Genomic DNA, 20,468 nt, shown 5'->3' with positions numbered 1-20,468 from the left:
GTTGCCCAAGAGTAAGAGAAGGTAAAGGAACAGAAGTGTGTGGTCTTTGCATACATGCTCCTAGTGGATGTTTTTTGAGGATCACAAGACATTACTTGGGGATTAAAACCCTGTATTACTTGGAGGTAGAAAAATTTCCCATTTCAAGACCATAGAGTTGTTAATATAGTGAAGCCACCTTTAAAAGTATATTCTTATAGCTGATTATATAAATAATAAATGTTCAGTATTAAATATTGGAAAATAGAGAAAGAAGAACCTGTAATTCAATTATCCAGAAATAGTCACTGTGACTTTTATTTCCAGTTAGTCTTTTTTTGAAAAGCATGTATATATTTCTTTACAAAATTATGTGAACAATTGTGTTTCTTGAGTTTTTTCACTTTGTATTGTGAGCCTTTCTTTCCGCCATGTTATTAAACATTACCCCAAACAAGTTTTTTAAAAGTTGCAGATCTTTCCATCATAAGGATATTATTAATTTTACTTAACCAATGATCTTTGTTGGAATTTTATGGTCATGAATAACACTGTCACTTCAGTGGATGACTTCAAGCTGATTAATCCTATATCGGTTTTTTAAAAAGCTTAAAAAAAATCTAAATAAACCAGGTAGTCTCATTAGTATGTTCACTAAGCATTTTAAATTTGGTAAAATAACCAATGTTTTACTATTCCTTTTTCATCCTATCAGATTTTACAAGTGTACTGGTGTGACAGTATGAAGAATTTTTTATCTGCAGCCCCAATATACATAATGTTTGATTTCTATAAGTAGCTTCAGTAGGTAAGTTGTGTAAGGACAGAAAGTGTGCATTTCTCTTGTCTCTTTTGCATCCCCCATAAGCTGATGAAATAATATTAGACATAATTCCTGCTGCAGTGAGTATTTATTCTTTACAAAACATCAAGTATCTTGGCTACCTTATATCTGTATTTGCAGACTTGCAGATACATTGTCTATCGTACAATTGTAATATTGATTTAAGAAAAGTTGCTTTAGATATACTCATCTGCCCATTTCCCCGCTCCATTGCATTACTTTACCCACCAATGTCTTTCTTCTTTCACTCAAACTCAATTGACAAAGGGTGATTAAAATAACATCATTTTCTTTCTTATGTTTTAACTCTGCCATATCTATTTGCAGCTAAGCACTGGCTTATATAAGAAAACATTATTTTATATTATAATGACTTATATTATATATTATATTAATTTATTTTATAATAATAAAATATTATTAGATAGTACTATTAGAGGTAAATTAGAACTTCCCTTTGGAGAACTTAGAATATTTTTCAAAGAGCAAAAAATTATGGGGAATTAGTGACATGTACACACTTCTATTTTTAAAATAGATAACAGGGACCTACTGTAAAAAAATTTTTTAAATGAATAAATAAATAAGTAATAAAAAAGAAATTATGGGGAATTAGGAAGGAAGGAGACCAGAGGCCGTGGAGGCCATGTGTGTCACAGGTACAGAGTTCATCAGCAAATGAAAGAGAAAGGGTTACATCAGGGGCTAATGAAGGCAGGGTTTAATTGGCTCTTAAACTTCAGTGTATGGACAAATTACCTGGAATTGTGTGGAAAACACAGATTCCCAGGCAGCACGCCCAAATAATCTGATATAGTTAGCCTGGAGTGGGGCCCTGGAATCTGCATTTGTTAAAATTATCACAGGCAATTCTGTTGCAGATGATCTGAGGGCCATGCTATGGGAAACACTGGTTTAGGGGGCTTGGGGAGAGGCAGGAAAGGAAGAAATTTGAATAGGAAGTGAAAATTTGAGAAAGTAAGGGTGTTGGCATTTATGCGCACGTGCGTGTGTGTGTAAGTGTGTGTGTGTAAGTGTGTGTGAGGGGAGTGGTTGATAATTGTGGCAAGCACAACGAGGCAAAAAGAAATTGTCCTTGGAGCACAGGTGGAGAGTTGAGGTTTAGAGAGAACTGTAGAACTGAAGAAACTGAAAGAGATGACAGAAGAATAAAATCTAGGAGTAAAATGAGCATGTGTAAAGAGTCCTGTGGTCTCCCTCCTTCCCTGATTTAAGCAGCCAAGTCATGCCCTGAGGTCGTCACTCAGCAAACCGAGCCTTCCTGATGACCACGGTGGCCATTTATGCAGAGGCTATCATTGCTCTGCAGAGATAAGGCACATTTTGCTTCTACAAATCATTAACAACACCCATTCTCTCGCAAGTGGCTAGTCGTAAAAAGAATGGAGCATGATCTAGGGGATGGGAAACAGTGGAAAATCCCATCACCCCAAACCGTGAAGAAAATAGATGTCCTTTGTTTGTTGCCCTAAATTTAGTTTTTTTGCTTTGTTTTTTTTGTTTTTTTTGTGAGATGGAGAACAAGTGCATTTCAGAAGCATTCTGATAAGAATGACCCTCTTTCTAGATTAGATCCTGAAACATCCATAAGACTAGTTCAGTTGATCTCAGTTGCTCAAATTGTACATCCAGGAAGAGTCCCTAAGAAAAGAAAGGTTAGCTGGTGTGTGATAAACAGCAATTTCCCAAGGCTTTGATTGCCAGATAGAGACGGACTTAACTCCTCCCAATTAAACGAAGCAAAAGAGCAAACTGTTGGCAGAATTCTTTTACAGAATAGATTCTTTCTGTTTGAAAATCCCCCAGCAAGTTAACTCAGTCACTGCTGTTAGGAGTTACAAATCCAGTGAGGGGACAAAGAACAAGCTCAGAGATGGCAGGTGAAAGCCAACATCCCTGGGCTGTCAGGTATTCCAGAATTTAGTTCTCAGCTGCTAAGATATATCTTCAATTATCAACCAGGTGTGAGTTTAAAAAAATGAATCCAATTTAATAGAACTTCTCACAGTGGAAGAGACCTTTGGCTTCCGATTTCAAAGAAATCTTTGAAAGCTGCTTTAAAAAGAAATAATTGAAAGAACAGAAGATCGATAGAACTCAAACAAACAATACAGGGCAGAGTTTAATAACGCTGGGGCATCTATTGCACAAAGAAAGCTACCAAATTGGGGGGGGGGGTATTAAAGACAATAAATCCTGAGGTCTCCCCAGTCAATTAGGTGATGGTTCCAGTTTTTCCAGGTCTATAACTTCTAACTCCAATCATCCTAATCAATGAAGAAGATCATTTCCTAGCACAAGGATATTTTATTTGTAAAGTGGTTGGGATACTACCACCTTCAGGGGTAAGTGATTCCCTGGGTGGCAACATTACAGTGTGTTATGAGAGAAATGTCTAAAAGGACAGGTTAGATTCTTGGCTTCCACCTGTGCCTGATGAAAAAACTGATGTTTTTGTCAATAATGGAATATCGGACTGTTGCTCTTATCGCCTTCCATAAATCCTTCACAAATGGACTCATTATCTCCCATCACAGTCCAGATGAACTTGCCACAAAAGCAAAGTTTGTTCCTGACACCTTCAATATCTTTTCTGTGCTCTTTTCACCTTTGAAATGAGGGGAATCATGCATTCCAGAAAAACAGAGTCTGGGGGAAAGGGGTACAAATGGTGCCAGGTCTGACTCAAGAAATACAATATATTAGAGTTGGAATGGAATTGAAATCATTTAGTTTAGGATTGTTGTCAGGGGCTTGGTTGGCATCAGAGCTGAATGAAGTTTGCCTGGGGTATAGCATGATAAGAGTGTAGGGGTCTATGGCAATAAGAAGCCTATGTTGGTGTAAAAGTATTAGAAATCAGTATTTTTTATAAAACATTATCAACTTCGAACATAAGTTTCTCACCAAATTCAGCCCTTGATGGGCCCTTGATGCTAGTCTTCCCCATATTTTTGCAAACTTGGAAAACTGAGGCTCAGAAAATTAAAATTAATCATCTGAAGTCACACAATTACCTGCTACTTAACTCCAGACTGGAAACAAGATATCCTTTCCCTAACCCTGGAAGTTATGTGCAAACCAGATTTGGAAGACGATAAGGTTGGAAAATAATAGGAAATGAGTTTGGAAATGGAGATTGGGATAAGATTGTAGAAAACCTTGCTTGATGAACTAGGCTTTTTCATCTTTATTTGGTAAGCAATAAGAAATCTTAAATGTTTTGAATATGTCAGTCCTATGGTAAAAGCTGTGTTTTACGAGAGCTGGATGGCAATTTGTGTCATTTATGTTGAAGGAGAGAAGATTGCAAACCAGGAGATCCAAGAGAAAGTAGTTTCGGTTCAGGTAGGAAGATGTGAGGGTCTGGACATTGAAAGGGAAGGGATAGGTTCTCAAGGCGAAAGCTGGTAGGACTCGGTGATTAATTGAATTGAGAGACAAAAGAGAGAGAAAGTCAGGAGTGACGTCATGACCCCTAAAGAGAAAATTATATGAAAATTAAAACCATTACACTGATGATTTTTCTCACGTGCCCGGGCTAGAAGTAATTTATGTAAGATTAAAAGTTAACTCTACATGTTGACTTTTCCGAACAGTTAATAGAGGTCATTCCTCCCCTTTAATCACTCTAGAAAATCATCCAATTATCTCTGAACCTCAACATATTTGCCCAGAATTAAAGAGTCTAATAAAGAATACAGATATTATATATTTTAGCTAGGACATTTTTCCTAGCAATGTGCTAAATTGCATTTAAAAAGAAATCTATAGGTGAGAATTTAAGCTAAAGCTGCATTTGATCCTCTGTAGAAACCTAGACCATACATAGCAAACTTGTGAACAATTTAAAATAATCTGCAACCCTATTTTTTTTTCTGATAACTGTATTCACTCTACTGTAAACTTAAAAAAAGTAAAACAGATGGAAAAGAATAAACTTGCTGATTTGTTTGCTATTTCCTCTCTCTTGTATAACTCATCGTGTGATGGGAGGGCCTAGGAAGTCAGCCCATCAGAAATGCCACAAGGCTTCCTGCAGCAGGAAGAGAAACAAAGGAACTGGTGGCTTAAATATTTAACAATCATCTCGTGATTAATTTACTCTTGTCATACCTGCGCATCTGATTTAGTGTTCTCAAATCAGAGGTTTCACTTTATTTCATTTGGAAGACATGAGAGGAAAGTTATTCAGCAAATTTCAGGAAAAATGATTTTCAACAATTAGAAAGTGTACAAAGTGGTCAAGTCCTGGCATCTTTTCTGTCCCCATCTCTTCCCCAACCCAGTTAGGCAGGCAAGCAGGAGTGTGTTAAGTTGCATAAATACATTTTGTTACTGCTCACACTATGTGGGCATAAGAGTCCAATCCTGTCTCCCTCAATCCAAATACCTAGTGGAAGTTTAAAACAACCGGCCAAGCATCCAGTGAGGCTGTCAATCCTGTCTTCCTAAACCTACTTCCAAGATCTCACCTTGTGATTTCTGCTCAGGACCCTCTGCGGAAGAGTTGTTCTTCAGACAGGAGTGTACCTTGCCTCCACGGAAAAGAGTCCTTGAAAAAAACAAATGGGAAACATGGCTGCAAGAAAACTGGGAGGACTGCACGGTGAGAACTTAAAAACAGAAGAAGAAAAAAAAGCCTATTTCCCTCATTGATTAAATTACGACACTTTTTTTTTTTTAAGGGTATTTGCCAGCATAAACATCAAAACTTTAAGCACATCTTTAGAACTTTCTCTGAAAATAGTGGTGTTTGGGCTCTCCATCTCTTTTTCCTTCCCTTCTCTTCATCAAGACTTGCTACTTATACTCTAATCTTTATTTTATCTTGATATTGCTGAACTTTGGAAAAAGTTTAAAAGAATTGAGAATGAAATTGGTTTTTTTTAATAATAAAAAAGTCAAATGTTGAACAATAATCCTTATAAATGAATTTATGATGCAATCTGGAATCCTTTGAACAATGCAGTAAGCCAAAAGTTTTGAAGATCTAGGGCAGCCAGTTGGGTCTGAACAGAGCTATCCTGGAACAAATCAAACTTTCACCAGTGAAGGATATGAGCTGTGGTCTCTTGGTGCTGAAAATGACTCAGCTGGCTGAGCCACTGGCATTGAAACAGTCCCTGTAGTTAGCCCGACCACTACCAATCTATGGGGCTGCCATCACTCAAGCTTCTAATTCCAATTGGAGCAAGTCATGTTTAAGCAGAGGACTGAAGATTTAACTGGGAAGACTAAGCCATTGGTAGCAATAAAAGAATAAATCAACTTCTTTACAGCAGAGTAAGATGTCAATATTTTTTTTTTGAAGTGATCAAATTGTATGTGAGGATTTTAGGAAATCTTCCCAAAACGAGACTTATTGGGATCTCCTGTTGCCACTTTTGTTTCACAGATTGATCTTGTATGTCGTAGAATTATAGAATTAGGGCGTGGGAAGGAGCTTCAGGGAGGGTCTGGTCCAAACTCCTTCCTTTCAAAAAGGAAAGGAAAGTTTAGAAAGAGAAATGATTTGCCCAAGGTCACACAGCTTATTAGCAGAAGACAGGAAAATAGAATATTGTTTCCCAGTACAGTGTTTTCTTTCTAAAATTAATTTTAATTATTCTTATATAATGGATGGATACATTCTACTCTTTAAAAATTTAAACAATGCTCCTATTTATTTATTTGAAAAATTTAAACAATACACTTAAAACTTTGACCTCCACTCCCAGGATTCTTTTTAGAGGTAATCATTCCAGTGTATACATACATTCATTCTTTATAGCTGTCATTTAAACCATGGATATATTGTAAAGGCCAATGGAGCCTTGCTAATAAACTATCATAGAAAGTTTAATTGGCCTTTAGATAACTATACTGTCAGAGAATGACTAAATAAACTTTAAACTATCACAGAAAACCTTATTGGGAAATAGTGGTCAAAAAATCCTATTTGAGAAGGTGATATTTAATGTAGAAATGATAAATATAATATCTTAATATTTCTTTGGTTTTATTTTAAATTAAGACCTTTTATACTTTGGGAAAATAAAATTTAAAGTAATAAATTTTATAATGTTTAATGTCTAAAAATATCAAGACCTTATCTTTTTAGATAGAGATATCCATATTTCCCTAAAATAGTAAATTATTTTGCTTCAAATTTTTTAAAAAAAGTCATTTTATGCAATAATTTCTATTCACAGAAATTGATGGTAAAATTTTGGAAACAAAAAGTTAAGTTGACTTTTAGCAATAGAGTTTACAAGAGCAATGCTACCACTGAGAGTGGTTTTAATTTCCTTGAGATCAAAGTTGACTGATGTTAAAAGTAAAAATAAAATACCCACTATCTCTGAAATATGCCAAGTCATCTTCATGTATGTATCCCAGGTTATTTTTAAATAAAATCTTATTTTCCATCTTTTGAATGACGGTATCTTACTCTGAAATGTACATAAGTGTGGTTTCTGAGTATTTCCAAGGAGGCTAAAGATAACTAATCATTTAAAGCCAAACAGAGCTTTACCTCCTCTACTTTTTACCCCTAGAGAAGTTTCAGAATCTGTTTGAGGGTCTTTCCCTCTCTCCCTGACACCCCCCCTCCCCACCAACCTTGTGTGTAATTCTAATCAGGATCCAGTCAGGATCTTCACCTTCCCTCCCTACCTTGAGAAGCTCTGCAATAATTGTGTGTTTGGATGTTGTGAATATTTTAGAAGACCAAAAAACAAAATAGTAAAAACTGCTGGTTTAAATATGCAACACATCTTAAATTAATAACTATTTTTAAAAGTTGATAAAGCACTTGCTTTTTCTTTTTATTTGTTTTTCCTTCAGAATTTGAACCTTTCATTTCAGGATTTGGGGGACCCTTATCAAGTTGCAAATTTTAACAGGATTCTTAGAAGACTAATTCGAGTTGAAACCCTCTGGTTAGTGGATAATTCACTGGTGGATTTAAGTGCCGCAAGATTGCCAAGGTATCTGCTCCCTAGCATGTCCAGTTACTAAGTTAAAGTGAAGTCTTTGCTATATGGGTACGTGACCATTGTCTGTTCATACTGTGGCTCCTCTCATGTGGTCAGGTCTTAGTGAGAGTGCTAAGCGATGCCTGGGCAAGGCAAAAAGGGAAATTTATACATCAAAATGTCATACTTTAGAGGGAAAGATCTATTCTTTTTCAAATTAATACTGTTATTATCAATTTTTAAGGGAGTAATTTGTAATCATAGAACATATTGGCAGAAAAGCCTGCTATGTTCCTTGCATTGTCAACTGGAAATACAATTACATTATATATACATTATCATTCTAAGTTAGTGATGTTTTGTCATATTCTTTGAACACTTGTGGGGAAAGACTCTACAGGTAGTTGACAAGAGTCTTGGCTTCAGGGTCACATTCTAATGGAGGGGTAGGCGTTGCCTATCAGAACAGTGACAAAAACAAACTAAAAATTTTAAAATTTATATGGCCTCCTTGATATTCCAAGGACCCTAAGCTCCTGAAGTTAAAGATAATCTGTCTCTTTGCTCAGGATTGCTTGAGAACTCTGTGGAGAGCTGCCCTTTGCTTCACCAGGCAGACGGGTAGCTGGAGTGAGCTTTGGTAGCCATCAGAGGGGCAGACAGAGGTTCTCAGAAGAGAATTAGGAGATGAAGGAAATCAAGCAGCCACAAGAAGGAAGGGTAAATCCCAGAGCAGGTTAAGATACATCTCTGAGCTGGGCTGAGGTAGGGCAACAAAAAGAGATCATCAGGGGTGGGATAGGGAGGGTGGGAGGGAGACGCAAGAGGGAGGGCATATGGGGATATATGTATACATATAGCTGATTCACTTTGTTATACAGCAGAAACTAACACAGCAAAGTAAAGCAATTATACTCCAATAAAGATGTTAAAAAAAAAAAAGAGATCATCATAGTTGCACAGGAGAGGGAAACAGGCAGACAGAGGAAGTGTCAGAATATGCAATGGTCCCTTGGTATCTTTGGTCATTTTCAAAGCCCCTTCCCAACTTTAGACAAACTTGGATAGCATTTGATTTTACTTATGTTCTTTTCAAATGACAAATTTAAAAATACCTAAATAAAAAATTTCAGAGGAATCTTAATATCACTGTCCCCTTAACTTATTCAGTTACTTGATATTAATTTGTTCAGTTTTTTTTTCCCCAGACTCTCTTCTAGGGATAAAATAGTGACGCATTAGTTATATTTTTCTAATACACATTTAAATAAACAGACAACAACGACGAATTTTAACAGTAACATAGCCTACTTTGGAAACACTGAACTCGAAGACCATTAATTTGGAGTATGTGAACTTGACTTGGTCCAGATCAGTAAACTTCCAAATCTTTGCTATCATGTAAAAAAAGAAGAGAGAGAGAGAAACTCCAATGATTGAAGAAAAGACTTGACCGAGCTTTAGTATTCTCTAGATGTATTCTTTTGTCCTTTCTTTCTTTAGAAATAGGATGTATCATATAAAATTATATAATTGCAATTCAAACTTTACAACTGTCAAATCAATGTATCAAGAGAGAAGAAAATTGATGCATGTATATTCATAGCCTCCTTCCCTTCTGCCCCAGGGGAAAAACCACACTTGGTTTGCCACTCGTCTCCCCTAACATTATCCGACTGACTAAGGATCTGTGGTAGGGTGAATCTGAGAGGCTGAGAAAGTGGCAGGGTATACACTGAAAATGAGAGAATGACAAGCAGATGAGAAAACAACAGATTGCAAGGAGGACAGAGAGACAGGATCTGCTTGGGCTGGGTTTTCAATTAGAAATTGCAACAGTACTAACGTGCATCTAAAGGTTATGTATAGGGACTTCCCTGGTGGCACAGTGGTTAAGAATCTGCCTGCCAATGCAGGGGACATGAGTTTGAGCCCTGGTCTGGGAAGATCCTACATACCATGGAGCAACTAAGCTCGTGGGCCACAAATACTGAGCCTGCCCTCTAGTGCCCGTGAGCAACAACTACTGAGCTGCATGCCACAACTACCGAAGCCTGCATGCCTAGAGCCCGTGCTCCGCAACAAGAGAAGCCACCGCAATGAGAAGCCCGTGCACCGCAACGAAGAGTAGCCCCCACTCGCCGCAACTAGAGAAAGCCCACACGCAGCAGCGAAGACCAACGCAGCCAAAAATAAAAATAAATAAATAAATTTATTTTAAAAAATAAATAAAGATTATGTATAACCTAGGAAAGAGTGGAAACCTAAAGTTATCAAAGATACGATTAAAAGACTGTAAAATATCCATATGGAGAGGGAATGGAAGAAAACAAGAAAAATGACAATAATGGATGTGAAAAATTACAATGAAATCTGGGTGGGTTAAGACTGAATTTGTGTATTTCATGCTGCTTTGTGGCTGTCCTTTCTCTGTTTAGCACCATATTTACCATTAGCAATAATTATTTACCAAATGTCTTTGTGGGGTATGAGGTTCATAAATAAGTATCATGTCTCAGGGTATTAAACCCCAGCTTATAAAGGAATTTTTCCTTTAGGTAAGGTGTCAGTGATAGATTTGGAATGATTGTCTCTACTTGCATGGTTTTATATAATTACAGTTTTAAGGCAAAAATATTAAGAAGCATTATCTGTCAGGAAAATGTATTCAACCTAAATGCCTAACGCACATTTCTTTTCCTAAGGATAGCTTTTAGGTTTTTTTGGTATAAAAAGGCCTTTTTTTTCCTGATTTAAAATGCTAGTTCTCAATATAGAATTTAACTACAGAAAAGTAGAAAGAAAGGAAAATAATTATAATCTCACTACTTAGGGGCAATACTCTTCAGAAGTTATTATGTTTCTTTGGGTGAACTTTTATATTGCTGAGATTACATGCAGCTCTTCACTCTTTCATTCAGGACTTATTGAGAATCCACCATGAACCACATACAATGCCAGGTACTGAGTGTATACATTGGAAAAGAAAACAGATTCCTGCCCTACACAAGCTTACAGTCTTATATATCCTGCTTATTTTCTCTTAATATTTTAATATACATATTTCTCTTTTCTTCCCAACCACATTTGTAGAAAATATCACTGTCGCACCTTTGAGGGGCTATGGTCTAGGTGAGGCATGCTAGTGTTTTGCAAGATTTAGTAGTTTACCATCCTCTTTAGGAGACAAATGACAAGATGTTTATATTTTATATCCAGCTGCAGAGTTTTAAATATGAACAAAAACCATCTCACATCTTTCAAACAATTGCCAAAGATACCTCAGATACAGCATTTATCCTTGGCTGAAAACCATATTGAGACTCTGGCTGGGCTCTCCAGTTTACGGTGCACGCCATTGGAATCCCTTACGCTCAAGAGGAACCCTTGTGAGTTTCACCAAAACTACCGGAAACGGTGAGGCCCCAAACGCCTTGTCACTTTTTGTACTTCATTGAATATTATACTTTTAACAGGTGTTCCCCTCTTGATTAAATTTGCTCAGCAAGTATTTATCTTATTTACCATGTGTTGAACTTCTCATGCTTCTAATCTCACCTAAAGAACTTTGAACTGATTTGTGTGTGTGTGAGTTTAATCTTGAATACACTCTTTTCTCAGTTAATTTATGACTGCTGTACAAACTTTAGGCTCCTCCTGTAATGTGACTTTACATACACTAAGATGTTTCATTTTAGACTTTCAAATCCTATGCATTTTCTCTCATAATGTTTAATAGATACTATGTCTTTTAAAAAATTTCTAAATATAGGTTCCTATCAAGGTCCATGTGACCATCTTATAAATTGTTTATTCTCTGACTTTATTTTCATCCCTTTGGGCCACAAGGGCACCACTAATTAAGTGAGTACAAAAAAGTAATTGATTTGATCTACTCTAGTGGTGGAAAGAGCTGGAAAACCTGCCAAGAATAAACCATTTTTATTTCTTTGTCACTACTGGGAACATTCTTAATGATAATAATGTAATCTAAACAACCTTGGAGTGTGCACCAAGTAATATGCCCACCTATTTATCTCCAGCTAATTCCCAGCACCATTCTTAGGGTACTTACAGGAATTAAAAGGGTGAAAACAAGCCACTGAGTTCTAGAACCTATATTTGCCCCCAGATGACCACAAGTCATCTCCTCTCTCAGTGTGAATCTGTCATACAGAGGCTTAGATCATCTCTAGACTCCATTTCTAGTCTATTATTATAGTCCTACCTCCACATCCAATTTCAACAAAAGACAGTTCTCATTACCTTCCTTTCTCACACTGCCATTTTCCTAAGACAGTAACTGTATTCCAGAGGCCTGTATAATATTCGACTCTTCAACCCGTGATGAACAATGAAAATTGTCAAAGTAAAAATTCTAATCTCTGTTGGTACTACATAAATCTCATGACTGCCGTTGCCTTCCCTCTGATGTAGTCTGAAAGCAAAATTTCATATTCTGTGACAATAAATTCTCAAATTGCTTTTACATAAGTGAAAACTAGCAGCACAGTTACTTTAATATTGAACTAATATTTAACCATAATAATGTTTTGAAGTTTAAAATTCTATTTCCTACAGTCAGAGGAGATTTAGCTGGACTTTTCAACATTATTCATAAAAAAGCACACTTCTAGTCATAGAGATAATTTATTAGTATTATATTTCGGTTTGGTTAATTTATATGTGGGATTTTAGAAAACACCTTGGTCCCAACTCAGTCACTTGCCTCCTTTCAAAGAATTCCTTATAACAGTAGTGTTAGATTAATTATCTGAAATCTGATATGCCCTGAGGTCTCACTATAAATCTGTCTTCAGAATTCATGATGTGGTATAGAATTATGTGGGAATGAGGGATATAATGAGGTTTTCCATTTTCTTAGTATTCACTCTATTGGATTGAGTCCAATATGGTGGATATACACTGACACTCACGCTATAAAAAGCCAGGTTGTATTGACTGAGGTAGTGCAGGGTTGCTTTAAATAGAAAGATGTGGTCATTTTAAAGTATGAGGGAAGGATTTAAGTATCCACTCCTGCTAAGGAACTAAGCTGAAGTCCCAAGTTCATCCAAATTTGGGTTTAGTTATCTAGCCTAAATTCCACACGAGGATTATAACAGCATTCATTTTGTCACTGTCATTCATTTTGTCATTTTGTCTCTGTCGAGGATTTAGGCCAAACTTTCAATGGCCCTTTACATCATGATCAGAATTATTTAAGTATAAGCTGTTCTTGATCACTGACACCTAGAAATGTGACTGTCTTTCCCTTCCTCCTTTGTTTCAGATCCTCCAATAAGAAGACAGCACAGTTCAAAAGAGAAAGGACTTAACGATAGAGCTAATAGTATAAGTCCCAGTAGGTAGAGGGCAGCCCGCTTTCTGGGACACCCACAGGCAAACTCTTCTACCATTCTTCAGAAGTCAGTGTTATCTTAGTTCACCATAGTTTGACTTTTTAAAAAGAAAGTGACTAGGAGTTCCTGCCAGCTAAGTCTGAACATTGGAGCCAGAAGACTTAGCTTTTAATCTTTGCTCAGTCATCTACAGGCTTTATGATCTTGGATAAGTTACTTAAAATGGGGGATAAAAACTAACTTGACAGAATTGTTGTGAGGATGAGATAATGTGCAGAAAGCATTTAGAGCTAAGAAAGTCATGCAGCCAATGGGAGCATTCGAGGAGGTTGGCACCATCATTAGTTGACTCGGCACACCACCTGAGAGGTTTCAAACATCTTTCATCCTGGGCCAATGCCAGAGTCATGCATTTCCTCTGGCCTGAGCCCCCAGAACTCCCCAACCAGGAAAGCTGTCCACTTGAAAGAAAATGCTGCTTTGTAACACTGCTAGGCATACAACTACTGTTTAACTGGGTTGACATGAAAGACTGCTTCCTGAACCTGGAAGTGACTGTCTAAATTGGAAATGTGAGCTTCAAAAATGCTCTCTGTCAAGGCAAAATCACTCAGCACAAAATTATTTCCCACCCCTTCTTATAACTCTCAGCCAGAATTCTTCCTTAACTATCACTAAACAACTTGGACTTGCTTTACTTTAAAAAAAAAAAAAAAAAAAAAAAAAACTTTTAACTTTATAATGTGTACATATATTGTGACCTCATTCTTTCTCTTGTGGTTAGTTGGCTAAATCCACTCATTGATTTTTTTTTTTCTTTATAGGACTTTGTAAAAACTGGAATGACATTCTTTTATAAAAACAGACTATGCAGTTCCACTCCTCTGCTCAATACTTAGAATCTGCTGAACTATCTAGTAGCTCATTGAGAGGGCAAGCTATGGGAGGGTCATCAGCTCAGTGAACATGAATAGTATTTTACTGTAACCTCATTGCAGAGACAAGGAAAACAGAATAAAGTGATAGCCACTCATCTTTCTTGTAACAATAGGCAAAGTCTACTCATTTATAAAGAGAGTAAGTGAAATACAATACTTTTGTTCAGTATAGTTACTTTTATTTTTTCTTTAACTTTTGCTTTAGAGTGTTCTCCTGTTTGCCAAACTTAAAAATGCTGGATGGGATCCTGAAGCTACCACAAGACACTTCACCACCAGAAACCAATATTTTTTCAAAAATATGTATTGTGTCCTAATGCAATCTGTATAGAAAGAAAGCAATCACTATTGTCTTTAAAAATTAATAAACAAGAAATGCATGACTAAATATTGCAACATATATATATATATACACATTATGTATTTATGTATATTGATTTCCTTTAAACCAATTATCTCCAGTTTTTTTAATTCTATACCCTATCAATAAATAAATTTTGAGCACACACATTTTAAATGATTTAATTTATTTTATTTTATTAGTTAATTTAGTATTTAATTAATAATTTTTATGTAGAAATTATATACATAAAATACTAAATAAACATATAATATATATTTTAAAATATAAAATTAGAGATTTTTAAATGATGGGATAAAAATTTAACATGAATAAGGGCTCTAAGGTTTTCCCACGCTCCAGGGACTCATCTGGTCCACTCTCAAGACTATAAGCCTGAGTGTGCTTGGAGCGTGCTGCTTTAAATATCTGAACCTATCAAAAGGAAAAGGGACAATTGGAAGTACCTTGTACAATTTTAAGCCACATTCACTGACTTCTTCATTTTAAACATTCTGTCATTTATTAGTGATTTTCACACAACAGAAATTTAGGGATGTCCTAAGCCTTATGTTATTCATTAAATACTTAGAAAGCAAACAATAATGATAAGGCTTCTTTTTGATCAGAGAATTTCACGAGTGTGATTTTAAAACTGCCTTCCCTACATGCTAATAAGAAAGAACACAATTCAATTTAATTGCTTTCAAAATTTAGAGAAAGGTCAACACCCAGATCAACTTATGACCTTATATTTGTCCTTATTTATAAAGATCAACTTAGTTGCAGAACTAAGGTTTTCCCAAGATGGTTTATTGATTAACTAGGGATCCTAGCATGAAATAAATAAAATATTTTCTGGATCATTCTGCCAAGAGTGAATGCTGCTTGTAAAATTATATAACAAAGATTCTAACAAGACCAAGACACAGGTCCTTTCCTCAAGAATCTTATGAATGATTGAAGACAGCACACACATAAGACCTTAATTTCAATGAAATGTGTTATGAATATCTATTATATGAATAAGTGGAAGAGATTTAATTTTAAATTATGGAAGTCTATCTGAGATGGATATTGAAGAAGAGTAGACTTTTCACAGGTAGCAGGTAATAGCAGACTCTTCCAGACAGGTGACACAACAGGAAAAGGGGCACAAAGACCAGAAATTGTATGTGAGTTAGGAAAGGGCTGGCTGCAAAAGTCAGAGAAGCATATTGACAATGGCTTAAAGAGTAATATTAATAAAAATAGCTATAATTTTTGAACATCTACTATATATCAAGCATAGGACAGATACTATGTATCCATTATTTAAATCCTCAAAAAACTATGAGGTTCTAGTTATTCTTATTTCCTAGGCAGGGATATCTGAGGCTCAGAGAGGTTAAGTAATTTGCTCAAGGTCGGTGACACAAAAGGTATGTCACACAACTATCACATGACAAAGCCAAGATTCAAACCCTGAACACCTTTCAACACTCTTGCTGCCTCTTCTAATAATCTGGTTCTAATTTTAAAATTCAAGATGGTATTTTTGTGTTTCCAGGGACACCTTCATCTTCCAGATTCCATCACAAATCCTAGCATTTAATCATAATCAAGGATTCACTATTCCTTGAACATACCTTAAACTTTCCTTCTTCAAGTTTTTGCTTCTTTCTGCAATACTTTTCCCTTGAAGCCATGCCTGAGAACATATTTTCTCCCTTCAGTGCTCGCTTTGGATTGTATTTCCTCCAAAAATCTTCCCTCATCTTTTCAGTCAGACCTGTTTCCTCTGCAGTTCCAAAGTACTTTTTAAAAAATATTGGTCTTATGGTATGTTTTCTCATTAATGCCTCAACTTGATTAAAAAACAATTTTTAGACATTGCCTGATTCCAGAAAAACAGGGGCTTTAATCATGAAGCAAATAGGAAAGTGGGATACATCTCATTTTAGATGTTTACACATGTAACCTTCTGCCTCTCTAACTCAGGCTGGGAAAACGTTTTCAGTAAAGGCCCAGAGAATAAACATTGTAGGTTTTCTTGGCCATATGGTCTCTGTCCTAACCACTCAACTCTGCCATTTTTAGTGCAAAAGCAGCCATAAACCACATGTAAATGAATGGTGTGACTGTGTCCCAATAAAACTTTTGTTTACGAAAGTATGTGGCAGGCTCTAGTTTGCTGACCCCTGCTCTAAATTTTAAGGTCATGTGGTTGATTGCTTTACTCGTTATCAGTATTCACTGTCCTCCCTGGAAGAAGTGTATACTTCCTCTACTCCTTGAAGTCAGATATGTCAAGCAACTTGATTTGGCTAGTGAAATATAAGTGAGTCTGACATATGTCACTTATAGGCAGAAACTTTGAGAACCAGTTTGTGCTTTGTCACACTTTCTTTCCTTGGGCCACACCAGCAGGCAAATTTCCATTTAAAGTCTGCTCCATCAGTCTAGGTCCTGGGGTGAATATGACGTGGGGCAGAGCTACAGTCATCTTACAAAGGACGTATAGCAAGAGAGACTACACTGATGTCATCAACCTAGAGGATTCCATTTGATGCTGTACCGTAGCCTAGCCTTTCCCAGCTAATATAGCTCCTTAAATTTAGGGACTGCAATTTAACTTATTCAATGGTGTGTTTTCCCCCCCCAAATAGCAGAGTAGGCATGCAAAATGTTGAATAAATGGATAAATGCCTATTATAGGAAACCATGAATGGGGTAGTAGAATTACCAGGTAGGACATAATTATAATACTTTAGATGAAATGTATTAAAATTTTTTAATTAGAGCAATAGTATTAGAAATAGACACAAGTTATGAGAGCATGAAAAACTGGGGAGTTATGACAGCCAACAAAGTGTTTTATTGTTTAAACTTGTTTGAATTGAGTTACTACCTGCAGGCAAAAACATTCTAACTGCAAGGAAAATCATGGGTTTCATAAGAGGCGCTGGGTGGATAGCTATGAAGAATAATGGCTAAATGCACTGCAAGCAAGGGTCTCAAGATATATATCACACTATTTCTAAGAGATAGCTTGTGTTGAGTAGCCATCTGATTTCCTGATCTTAAGAGGTACAGATTCTATGGGAAGTGTGGCCAGAGGCGGTTGACTTAAGTTGGTGATGCTTACCTACGCCAGAGGGAACCGATTGGACCAAGGCCAATGGACTGAATAAAAGTGAAACCCGGGGCTTCCCTGATGGCGCAGTGGTTGGGAATCTGCCTGCCAATGCAGGGGACACGGGTTCGAGCCCTGGTCTGGGAAGATCCCACATGCCGCGGAGTGACTAGGCCCGTGAGCCACAACTACTGAGCCTGTGCGTCTGGAGCCTGTGCTCCGCAACAAGAGAGGCCGCGATAGTGAGAGGCCCGCGCACCGCGATGAAGAGTGGCCCCCACTTGCCGCAACTAGAGAAAGCCCTCGCACAGAAACGAAGACCCAGCACAGCCATAAAATAAAAATAAATAAATAAATAAAGTAATATTTAAAAAAAAAAAAAAGTGAAACCCAAAATTGAGTCTACCTATTCATTGTGGTGCCAGCAGCTCTAATAGCTATCAACAATGACAGGTCCAAGAGTGGTATTGCTATTATTTCAAATAAATCTGTTCACTTGACCTGTGTAAAATACTTCCTTGCACCTTCTATAATCCCCAGAGATATGAGCCACTCACTCCCACAGCCTAAACATACCAGCAGACATACTTTGTTAGGAAGTATGCAGGGATTTTTTTTTTTTTAAGCAGCAGTAGAGCTATGTTTGTGGGAATTTTGTGCATAGGTGCCAAAGATGGGTAACTTCTGGCCATATTCTATTTAACTCAATATAACCATACCAAGCTCCCATTCTTAAAAATTTTAGGTACATCCATCCTTCTGAAATATTCAGTTCCTCTTCAATACATGGGGCGATTGGCATAAAAAGATTTCCTAATGCCACTTAATATTTCACATCTAAGTTTGTGTCCCAATTTCATTCTTACCCTGAATGGCACATGTGTGTTGGTTCATGATTATCTGAATGGCTTAGTTCAAAACAGTGGCAGGAGTTAATTGTGTAGATCCTACACCTACAACTTTCTGAGAGAGGGCACAGTGCAAATAACTCCTTTGTTAGAAAATAATTTCAGGGAGAGAAGCTCATTCAGTGTATGAAGAAACCTTACATATCAACTAGTCCAGCTCCCCACCAATATCCAATGAATGCTTGGATCAACTCTATGTTAACCAGTAAAAGATTTTCCAGTTCACATTTGAACAAATTGAGGGATTAGAAATATTTGAGAAAACTATTTTTGATCCATTCTTATCTTTAGGCAGTTCTTCCCTGTAATGAACTGCTATCTGCCTTCTGCAGTTTCCAACTAATTGTTCAAATCTTTCAAATAAGTATAATTAATTCCATCTTGTAGGGAATTTTTCTCAGCTTCCAGGTTCTTAAAAGTACCCTGATATTTTCTCTTACATTACAAGGGAAATATAAATGGTTAAATGAAGATTCTGTGGGGTAAGGATGGTGAAAGAAGGGTAGAAAAGCTAACTAGAAAGCCCAAAGTAAAAAAAGAATTTTATCTTCTTCAAGTTCTATATACATCTAAAAAGGAAGATTCCTAAAATGAATTCCCTGTATCAAATTTTAAGAATTAAGTTAGCAAGCTTATTTTGCAATTCCTTTAGAAGTCATCTGCTTCCGGTTATTATTTCTTTCCAGAACAATTACAACTAATTGCTTGTCATTATATTCCCAAACTGTGTTAATAGATGCCTATCTTTTTAAAGGCTAAATGCAGTCATGAAACAAAATTTCTAATTAGTTTTAGAGCTTTGCAGAGATGCATCAGTATTTGAATTGTGCAGGTGTATATTTGCTTATCTGCTTCTTTTCTCTTCAAAAGAAGTATTCTATGAGATCTGTTCAGAATTTCTAAAAGGTTACTCCAAAACTTATTACAATACTCTACAAATGTCATAGTAAAATCTACTATTGCTAAATTTTTAAAATTTTTTCTCCAAACCCTCAGTGTCCTTGAGCTATAAATATTTTAAGGTACTTTTCATTCTATAGCTTATAGTCTAATTATTTTTGACAATGTCTAAAATGCAAGTTTCTCCAAGAGCAGGATTCATCTTCATTCTTCTTTATACCCCTCAAAAACAAAACTTTGTTCTCAATGAGTATTAAGTGGACGAGTGTGAAATTCGAGTATATCCTCCTTGAGGTTAAATCTCTAGGGCTGGAAAAAACTTGTATATAAAGAAACAACATTATAGGGCTGAAAAAATATTTTATGAATACCAAAAATCTCACTGAGACAAGAATTCTTCAGTGGGAGAGAGGTTAGCCTTGAGATTGCTCCAGCTTCTTTTCTGCCCATTTCCTCACTCCTTCCCCTGACCAAATCAGACCTCAAGCTAGAAGTTCTGTTCTCCCTCTTTCTCCAGGCCAAGGAAAGAGGGCTGAACTGCTTGGACACTGATTACTGACTCCACTGCATTTTTTATGGGTGGAGCTTTCAAGGGGGCTTTGATTTTCCTTTTCCTAATTTTCCTCCTTCTACACTTGGAAAGTGGGAAGGGCTCCAGCTTTCTCTCCTCCCTTCCCTCCCCTCCCCCTTCTCTCTCTTTCTCTCTGTCTCTCTCTCTCTGTCTCTCTCACACACACACACGCACACACACACACACACACACACACACGCACACACTTTGCCTCTGTCACTGTCCTGCTCAGCAGGAGACTCTGCCCTGGTCTGGGAGGGGTGCCTGTCCGGTGGTCTAGGCCTACTCAGTGCTGGGCAAATACAGCAAATGCTCTTTTCTGCTTCTTGTCTCCACGCTTTCCTGGGCTGGCAGGTGTAGCTTTTTGTTTTGTAAAGATGGTCATTTCCTAATATTAAATCTGGGCTCAGTAGGATGGCACCCACTCACATATCTAACTGGGGTGAAAGTTCTACTCAATCCCAGTGTAATTTACTAGACTTTGCCAATGGCTTTTGGGGCAGAGACTTAATTTATAATAAAGTGTTATT

Source organism: Balaenoptera borealis, assembly GCF_965194805.1.
Source record: "Balaenoptera borealis genome assembly, chromosome: 5".
NCBI classification, from domain to species: Eukaryota; Metazoa; Chordata; class Mammalia; order Artiodactyla; family Balaenopteridae; genus Balaenoptera; species Balaenoptera borealis.
Note: the sequence above shows the minus strand (reverse complement) of the source record.